This window comes from Gavialis gangeticus, unplaced genomic scaffold (genome assembly GCF_001723915.1).
Source record: "Gavialis gangeticus isolate Ggan-Ray unplaced genomic scaffold, GavGan_comp1, whole genome shotgun sequence".
In the NCBI taxonomy this organism is placed as follows: domain Eukaryota; kingdom Metazoa; phylum Chordata; order Crocodylia; family Gavialidae; genus Gavialis; species Gavialis gangeticus.
The window spans coordinates 14,050,327-14,060,513 of record NW_017729018.1 but is presented as its reverse complement, the minus strand read 5'-3'; the positions used below and the strand labels follow the sequence as shown (position 1 = coordinate 14,060,513).

The 10,187-nt window shown below is 47.5% G+C and overlaps 1 long non-coding RNA gene across 1 annotated transcript; it reads left to right on the top strand.

The window, feature by feature from the left end:
• Positions 1-6: 6 nt before the first annotated feature.
• On the top strand, positions 7-4,578 carry LOC109294986. The gene is made up of 2 exons (XR_002096660.1): positions 7-1,462; positions 1,613-4,578. It is a non-coding gene; the product is annotated as an uncharacterized LOC109294986 (long non-coding RNA).
• Positions 4,579-10,187: the final 5,609 nt, after the last annotated feature.

Here is a 10,187-nt window from a genome sequence, read left to right as displayed (position 1 = left end):
GTGTGTGTGTGTTTAGCTAACTGGAATTTTAAACAGATGCTGCCCAGACATAAGCCCAGGGGAAGTTTTGTCAAGCATTTACCTTTATATATGCTCAAATTAGGGTAACAGGAAAGTACATATTCCTTCTGTTGCCCTGGGAAAAAATCACTTCTATACACCAAAGCAGTACTGTATTCTTGCGCACGCTGAGACTCTGTTAAATCCATAATAGACTACTTCTGTTAGTCATTGTTAATATTCTGCAGTGCAGTGTAACAGAATGATGAATGATACTTTATCAATGACAGATTGAAAAAACAAACCACCCATTGATTCAGAATTGGTGGTTTCACTTAAATGTAATAGATGAGAATGACATTCAGTAATGAGTCCCAGATCCCTGACACAGGGATCTCTCGCAAATCTGAAAAACGTGTCTCGCTGTTTACCCAGAGCTCGATGCACTTAGAGTAATTGCCTAAGAAGCAGAGCTGTTAAAACGCGGTGGGCATTACACCAGAGTCTGCACAAGAGCAGGACTTCTAAATACATTGACTTTTGTTAATCAACTGCGCTTGAATTGTACTGACAAAAACTCAGCGTATGGTAGTGCATTGAACGATGTCAATTAAGGAAACACTGCTGAAGGGGCACATTTCCATTCTGGAGAGGCTGAACATCCAAACAGATTTGTTTGATATAATCTCAAATAAAGAATCCTTTTTAGCTATACTTTAAGCTGGGGTGGTTTTGTTTTCCCCCTCTCTGGGATGACATTTATTTCAGCCTCTCTAAATCCTATTCTCCCTATTGACAAGCTGCATGGCATTGATTTGCACTGGTCTAAAAATTCACCACTGCCTTTTCAGTTGTGAAGCTGGTATTTTTGGAAAAGATTCTCCTCTTACCCCTGCCCTGCAGCCCAACTCGCTTCTTCCTGCCCCCTCGCAGCTCCCCTGGCAAAAACAACAAACCAAAAAAAACCCCCTTGCTGTTTTGAGCAGAAAATGTAAAAGTCCGCAGAGAGCAGACAACTCCTAATGAGTTATAGCTCCGTTTCTGTGTGCTTCCAGAAATCTGTGGGGTGCTGCCCTGAGATTCGCAGATGCTGCTAAGCAGAATTGCTGTCAGGATCGTGTATAATCTGGGTGCGTGTTTGCTCACGTTTGTGCCATTAGTCGACCATTTGCACTAACGACATTTTCTTTTTCCAAGCTTTCATCGCCATGCAAGCTTTTTCCAAGAGGTGCTTTTCTCTGGTTCCTCCCCATAAAGCTTTGAGGTTTTCCTGCATCTCCATTTACAACAGTTGTTAACATTTACGCCTAAGACGACATGTTGCTCCCCAATGTCTGCTTATTTCAGATTGCTAATGCTTTCCTGATTTTAAAAAGTAGCTTCAGAGAGGAGGATGCCCTAACAGAACACGAGTCATTTGAGAGCAGATTATTTGGAGTCCTTTGCTTCAAAGCAGCCAAAGGTACAGTGCAAACTGAATATGCTTCTCGCAGTTTAGTCTCCTCGATGGCACTGTTGGTCCACTGGTGGGATCTCTGTCTATATTGCCCTCTTGTTCAGACGGCTCTTATGCATGTAACTCTTGTCTGTGATCTGTTTGTTTTAAAACCAGAGTCACTGCAGACCGAAGCGTCCAGTTAGGAATTCCAGCCCCTACTGGAGAGTGTTGCGGGCAGATCTTGCTAGAGGCTACCTTCTGACGTGTTGTTTTTTTTTAATTACATGTGTATATAGGAGAGCTTGTTTATTAGACTTGTAAGTAGACGTTTAAAATGGCCTTAATTTAAAAATATATTTTGGGTGGGGAAAACATCTGGATGCAATTGTCCAAAAAAAGTAGGGACCATCTAAAGTAGAAGTGTTTTCACTCTGTTCCTTTTTGGGGGTAGGGTAGGGGCGAGGGGGTGGTTGTGGGAAGGGGGTGGTTGGTGGGGTGTATTGTCTCTCCTGCCCCAAGACAGGGCAGGCTAGCTGCTTTATTTTTAACCCTTTGAGAGTCCACGCGATGAGTTCAGTCCAGCGCCAGCCCATTTCAGCCCTTTCTGCACTTCGCTTCCTAGCAGACTGGCCTCTTAGCAGCATGCGTGCGCCCTTCACCAGCAGAAGAATTATTCCCTTTCCCTTTTGTTAAACACTCTGTATTTAAAGTTTAAAACGTAGAGCCAGTGTGTTCACAACAAGTAGAGCTCTTTTTGTTTTAGTTAGCTAATATCACTTTCCATTTAAATTCACCTCACAGGGACAGTATGTGTGGGAAATGATGAGCCATTAGAATAAAGGGATGATACATGCGGACATCACGGCAAAGTAGTGCCGGATGAGAAAATCGGAGGTATTGGTCCGTATTATTTCAGTGGTAAATCATTTTTGAGCGTCTCGTGTCTCAAAGGGTTAATGTCCAAACATGCCTGCTGATTCGTTTCCGTATAGCTGATGTTTTTATAAGAATTTCCCAAAACAGACTGTTGCATTTGCCAATATTTTGGGGAAATAATAGGAATAAACTTTCAATGTATAGAATACTGTGATTTCAAAAAGTAGGTTTCTGCTATTTATTGCAGCTTAAGGGGGGGAAAGGGGAGCTGTTTTCCATTGTATATAGTGTTGACATCTGCATTCTCTTTACAAATGGATCCACGCAGGCCGAGTCGAGGTAGCTCTGTGTGCTGCATGCATGACTGACCACAGGCAGCATCGAACGCATCTGTCTCACTGCTGCTTGTGCATGAGAGTGACCACTTTGCCAGCATCCTTTAACTGTGCACAACCTTCCTGGTCAGAGAACCCCGGCCTAAAGTAAGGAAACAAATAGGGGGGGGCAGAGTTTGCAGATTCGTTCGGGAAGAAACGCTGGGTCGTTTGCGTGCTGTTTTGTTTGGGTTTTTTGTTTCTTGCTGTGCGCTGAGAGTCCCGGTGCACCCCACTGAACCAAGATGCTTGCTTCCGACTTCCTGCTGGGTGACTGAGCGCCACGCTAAGCTGGCATGAAAGCAGTAGCTGGCAAAGAGGTGTCTTTTTCAATTTTTTTTAAACTAACTCCCACCGGTGTTGGCCCCTGCCTGTGTTATTTTTGACACGTGCTTTTCCTGTAGAAACAGTGTTTCCAAGCTGCCCTCCCCGTGCGCATGGTACTCGCTCAGAGCCCCCCTTGCTGCACAACCTGGGAACGGAAAGCCCCTCCACAGGCAGTGGTTGATGTGTCTGCTGTGCTTACAGGAGACGAGCGTTGTGACCCACATGTGGAGCCCCTGTCACTGTGATGGCAATGTGAACGAGCACTTAGCATTTATTCTATGTATGTCCTTTTCCAACGAGCAAGAAATGTGTAGTGGTCCTGTCCTTTGTACTTTCTGTTGCGTATTATTTACCCTGCGCAGTGTAGGCATGGATTGCATGTCGGTTTTCTACGCGGGCACCATGACGACATGATGAGAACTGTGTATTATAAATCATTTTTACCTTTTTAAACAGAATCATTGTGTGGAGTTTCTATACTGCAAAACTGAACACTACATTAAGCTCTCTTCATGCGTGTTATTTATTTTTTGGTGGGCGGGAGGGGGTGGTTCTCCCTGCAGTGTGTATTCCCTTATGTGGGCTTGACTGACTGTATCCCAATAAAGGCCTGAAGGGGTAAAGCGTTTACTGTTTTATTCGGTAATGTGACCTGGGACTGCAGAGGCAGCTGCGGAAGAGCGTGTTGTAGGAAGCATAGGATGGGAAGCAAATAGGTAGTGGGCAGCACTGGAAATCCAGCCGTGTAATAGGACAGACCAAGTCCTTGAAGCAGCTGGAATGTTATGTGACGATTTGATGCCAATCACGCGATGAATATGATGACAGCCTTGTCCAACACACCTATGACAGACTGCGCTGCTTGTGGGAAGATGGATCCAGTAATGGTTTTACTTTGGACTTGCCCTCAGAATCTCTCTCGTGTGCCCCGGCTGGTCATAGGAAGTCCGTGGTGCTGCTCATTGCCTTTCCCAAGAGGCTCTTGCTCTTTGGCTGTGGCATTCGCTGCTCTGGTGGTCTCAAGGCTGTATCAGAGCAGTGTATTGGGTTGTTGTCGGGCAGTGGTATCACTGGATATCAAAAAGGAAGGAGAGAAGAGGAGGACGTCGCACCTGGGCAATAGTTCCATATGCACATGCTCTGAATTCAGATTCAGTTACAGCCCATGTTAGGGTCTTGCATTAGACTCCACTAGAAAATTGTCCCCAGGACAAGAGTCCCAGTTAGTGTCTCTCTGCAGGGCAGTCTGACCTCTCCCCATGTGTCTCCCAGACCTTCCCTTCCACATTTCCCACAGCTAAGGATAAAAGTGGCAGGTTTGCAAAGCTTCTATTTCTGACTCATCTGGCCCCGGGTTTCAAATCTGTTTGCCTCAGTGGTGCTCTGTTTCCCCCTTGCAGTAGCAGTGGAGGGACACGCACAACCCCGGAGCCACGCTCGTCAGCAAATGGTGCTGGGGGAGCCCACGCTGTCCTGGCAAGCTCTGCAGTAGCCATCACGTTTTTGGATCTTTTTGCACTGGAGTAACGGATCCTTTCTAACCTGTGTTCCTCCAGGTGTCAGGACCCAAAAGGCACAGGTGCATTCCTCAGTGCTTTCTTGATGCAAGGGGAATGAAGAGCCTGCCTGTGCCGCCCAATGGACTGCCAGGCCAAAGGTGCGTCTCTTCAGTCTCAGCCTTATGCATTCAGTCCCTTGAAACCAGGTGAAATGGTTTGTCTGTTTACTGTGCGAGGCTCAGTTTGTGTCCCACGTAGCCTGTAAGAAGACTGTAGAGCTGGACTAGACCAGTGGTCTCCAAACTTATTTATAAGTTATATACACGTACTACTCGCGTACTGTATGTGACACATGACCGTCTGACATACGGACCGAGTGAGAGTGCCAGTGTCAATCCACATATTAAATATTAGTAAAGCTTAATTTCTTTCTTATTTTTTTTAGATAAAAATAAATATAAATAGAAGCTCTAATATTTTCTTCCTGCACTCCAATGAATTGTCTTGCGCACCCCACTTTGGAGACCACTGGACTAGATGGCTGTGCTGCTCTGGCCATGGTCAAGATTTACTAATACACCTGCATGCCACAGATACTTTTAGGGCAGTGAAGTGGGGTACTCATTTTTGCTGGACTCTGGAAAGGACTGGGCACCATGAGCCACCGCCTTGTCTGCAGAAATGTTGTTTGCCTTCGCTGTGTGAGGCGTGTAGTCGGCACAACAGGATAACTTCCCAGATACTAGTACGACCGGGAGGGACTGCAAGAACTGAGACCAGAGTCCCTCTTGGGGGCGTGGGGACACCAGCGAGAGTGTATTAGCTCCCTTAGCAAGAGTTCAGCTGCGTGAGCTATTTACTCCCTGGGGACTTGTGCGGAAGGAAGGACTGGCTGTTTAATTGGAGCTTGCTAAATAAACCATTGCTGCTTTCAGGTCATACGTAGTTTTATGAGTCCATAGTAGGAAAAGCAACACAGATGTTCATTTTAGCCTCGCTCTTTCTTACTGAGCCCCTAGCCTTTATATTAAATAGCTACAAGAGAATGGGGCAGAATGTCCAAACTGGATGGCCAGCTTTTGCTGGCTACATCGGCCGGATCTGAAATGCTTCCTGGGGCACGGTGTGGTCTCCTTGTCTGTTCACAATGTGTGGCTCTCAGAAAAAGCACGCATGAATGCGGTACATCATGATACAGGGGAGGGAGGTTTGTTTTGTAAATCTAGAATACCTTAAACAGCCAGCTTACTCAGCCTGTGCTTCAGGCTAGCAGGGGTAGGTCAGTCGAGGTGGCAGGAACTGCCTTATTTTGCATCTGTTCTCAGAGTCACTGCACGCTCTCCAGTTACCATCCAGTAAGACCTTGGGGTGCTCAAGCAACAGATTGCTGTGCTTGTCAGTGCTGTGTTGTCCATGCTGCACTTGTGTAAAGGCAATGCAACGCAAGCTCTTGACAGGCAGAAGAACCATATCCTATTTCTGAAAGGAAAGGTGATTTCTGGAGAACATGGCTAAGCCCTGACACTGTTTCACTGTCCATGTATCTGGCTGTGCCCCGATTAGGAGAATTCACAGTAGCTAATGTGGCAAAACTACTGTTTAGAACAAGTAAGTGCCTCGTTAAACAGTATTTTTTGTCTTGAGTGAGCAGCGGGTGCCAAGAGACTGTGACCCTAAAGAAAGGACTCGCTGTAGACGGTTCTTTCTTGGCAGTCGTGAGCCATCAGCAGCACCTGCAGGCTCCAGATAGCCCTGGCACAGTCCGACGGAGTGTGTCGGTATCAGACTATTTCACTATTTGAATGTTTCCCGACAGTCGGGATGAACCTCCTGGGGTTTCCTCCCCTCTTCTTAGCTTGCTGCGGGTGCTGACTGTTCCCTGCCTTAGTTAAGATGTGCACTGAGACGTGCTTCTGCATGTAGTGCCAACAGAAAACAGCAGTAAATTGGATTAAACGGTCAGAATGCGATGCCTGAGGAAGCAGCGTGGGGGACGAGCTGTGTGCAGGCAGAGGGCAGAGCTTTCCCTACCACTCCAGGCAGTGGGAAGATGCAGCCTGGGAATCCCGAGTGGCCACACGCTGTGAGCCGGCAGCCAGAGCAGGAGTGAAGAGGCAATGTGAGCGAGCTGAGTCTTTTTTTTCCTGAAGTTTGCACAGGACTTGGAGACAGAAGCTTACCGGGGCTGGCTGTTAAAGCTGCTTGTCCGTTTCCAACAGTGTCGCTCCCAGCCAGCAGTTTTGGATGTTTGTGCAGTTTCCGAGCTGGCGTGGGGAGCCCCCTTCCTTCGAATCACTTCTCTTGTGCGGCCTGACTGCATGTTGGGAGTGGGCTGCAGACCCAGGCACATGAGCATAAAGCCCCTGGAAGAGCTGGGCGTGCTCAGTGCTGAGCTAAAGGTGGTGGCCTTCTTGCACATGTACCCGGCTGGTTGGGAAACTGCCTCCTCCCTGTGCAAGTGTAGGCAGCGGGTGTGAGGGCCTCGCAGCTCCTGGTGCGCTTGTTCCTGTCAGGCAGGCTGCTAGCGTGGGGAGGGCAGGAAATCCTCTTCTCTGGTGCCTGTGTTTAGAAGGAAGGGCTTGGTACCGCACCTTTGTGGCCTCGTGCAGTAGGGAAGGGGCCTGGCAGGGCGGTTGGGCACAGAGCTGGCATGTTTGCAGGCTGGGTGCCTGGCTCTTTGTGCAGTTTTAGTTTCGGCTGGCTCAATGCTGTTTGCTTGGAAGACATTTCCATGCAGCCGCATGCATGTGCATTTCTAACTGCGGTGAAGCTGCAAGTTAGTGTCCTTATGTGTTCATGTTGCTCTCCCCGGCGCTTCCCTACACTCGGGGCTTTCCCGCATTGCTGGATGGAGCTGAGCCAGAGATGTGCCTGCAGCAGCATGACCACCGTGCCGGCAGGAAGCCTTTCCAAGCTAGCTTTAACCCTGCCAGCTTGGGCACCAGCTGCAGCCCAGTTGTGGCCACCCAGAGCTCAGCATGGACTGTTTTGGTGTCTGTTGTATTGCAGACCTGCCCCCACTGAACTAGGGGCTTGCTTCTGTGCCTGCAGCTTGTGCAGCTCCTTGTTTGTGTGGGGGTTTGGTGCCGGCCCACGCTGCGCTCCTGTGCAGTGCTTTCCTCAGGCTCGTGTCGCAGATGAGTCACTGTGAGGTGCCTCTCGGTGTCAGGAACCGTGGGTGCAAGCCGGCTGCGCCGCGTGCTGGAGTCGGGGGAGGAGGCGCCTCACGGTGCCCCTCCATCCTGCTGCTGTCTGTCCTCCAAACTCCGATGTCCGCATCTACAGCCCCAAGTGACTTGCGTCTTGTGAGCGCTTCTTCCCTTCCCCCAGTCTCCCTCGGGCATTAGGAATTCCTCTGTTGAATAGTTTTAAGAGTGGCGAAAATTAGAAAGTGGGGGAGGCTGGAAGGGGAGAAATTCTCAGCGTGTGAGATTGTGCTGTAAAGTCCTGCTGATGCTAACGCGGCCTCTCTCCTCCGCTCCTGCCCTTTCCAAAGCATCGCTTCTTTCAGTAGAAAGATGACCCACAAGCATTTTAAGGTGCTTCATGCCCCAGAAGTGAGCGTGTGTTGCTTGGGGCTTCCAAAAACGTCCAGCAGCAGCCGGTGACTGTGGAGGCCAACACCAATCTGCAGTTTACAGGCAGGAACTGGAGGCCTGAGTAAAGGCCTCTCAGGTCTTTGTCCTGGGCTCTTGGGCAGCTGCCCCCTCACTTCACATCCTGTTTGGCACCAAGCAGGCTATCGGTGCTTGATCAGAAAGCCCTCTTCCTTACGGGTTCCCTTGTCATGGCCTCCTGTTGCATGTTAAATGCCTGGAGGCTCTGGGCTCTTATTTCACTTGAGCAATTTTTGTACTCGCAAGGAAAGGACTGATCTGCATCATGATGACTAGAGACCAGCCACTGTCCTGTAAAACATTCCAGTGTAACAGCGTGCCTGCGTGTGAATGAACTGCAAATTGCTTGAGCCTAAGCCTTTTAAAACTGGTTTTGAATGGATTTTCAGTATTACAAAGCACTCCCCACCTTTGTAGGTATGAAAGGATACTGTCCAGAAGAGCTCCCCTCTGCAAACCCTAATGGTGCCTCTCTCTGCCCTGTGCAAGTTTTGCAAATAGACCTTTGAAAAAAGAACATCCCGTGACCTGCACAGGGTCATGGGACCTTTGCTTCTCTTCCCCGAAAGGCCAGATGCAAATCCTTCCCTGAAAGGCTTAAATGGTTGCGCTTTGAGAGTGACTGAGAGGCATCTCTGAAGGTTTCGGCAGATGGCGGGAGGCTTACATCTGTAACAAATCTCAGCTGAATCTGGGGACGTGGGGCGGGGCATGGTACATTTGGCTGGTTTGAAGGCAGTCAGATCTATCCTGTGTCATTTTGGAGAGCAAAATTCAAAGTGCTTTACTGAGAGACTGGTGCAGATCCTGCTGGTTCTCATTAGAAACATGTCTGCTGTTAGCACGTCGCGGCTGACTCTGCCTTCTGCACAGTCGGACGTACCACAGAAACGACGCGCTAAGTTGGCCGGTGTGCCCTCTGGGTTATTCAGTCCAGTCCTTTTATCCCCTGGTTTAGAAAGAAACATCGCCAAAGGTCTTGGTCTCTGAATCTAGCATAGGGACTAATGCCTGTCTCTAAGGGCGGCGTGTCATTATTGCCATTGGGAGTCTTGGGGGCAGATAATGGTGGGTTGGAATTTACCATGTGAGGGGCGATTTTTAATTCCAGTCTGCCCTGATTTAATTGTTGGTGAAAGAAAACACGTTAGCTAGTAGGTGTCTTTGTGCTTTGTATAATGCCACGAGTCTCGGTCCGAGAGGAGGAGGTTGGAATTTTACTAAATATAGGAAAGATAAGTAGGTGAAAAACTTATGTACTTTCAGAGTAGAAGATTAATATTATACCTTATATTTATGGGACAAAGTATTGAGGGGACATAGGACTCATTTAAACAAAGCTTTGTCTTTACTTACTGGTTCTTAAATATATATGGCATGAGCATCTGCACACTTAGGTGATAAATACTACATATGTGTATAAATATATACTATACACATCCAGACGCTGTTTGGTCAGCTTTATAAAGCTTATCAATTACAAATCCTGTCTTTCAGTCAGTTCTAGCTAGTAAGACCGTAGGCGTTTTAAATAAGGTTTTGTTCCATTTTTTTTTTTTTTGAGGGAGTCGGAATCACCGCTTTTATTTTTAACCTAGCTGGGCCCCGTCTTTGGAAGGATCCCTTTTAAACAAGATGTGCAAATAGACTGCAGTAGCAGAGTACTTATGAAGGGAAGGTTTGATTTCAATAAAGTTAAATACAGCTGCTTCTGACAGCTTCTCTCACAGACTGGCAGCTAAATACAACTTCATGTAGTTCAGAGTTTAGGGGAAAAGTGTCAGATTTATGCATTTTCAGCGACAGTATAATATACTGTTCTTTACAAGCTAAACTTTTCTATTGAAGTAAAGTGTGGATTATTTCACTGAGATATGCAAATCCTCTGTTCAGCTACCGCTTCGATGCAGGAACTCTGGAGAAATTGTCCCTGCGACATACAAGTTTTATTTATTGTGCTTTTCTATAGGTAAAGTGGAAAACTGAAGTTGGCTTTAAGTGTTTGCAATCTGAGACATGATGTGAAAAAAAAAAAAAAAAAAAGCTCAACTAAATG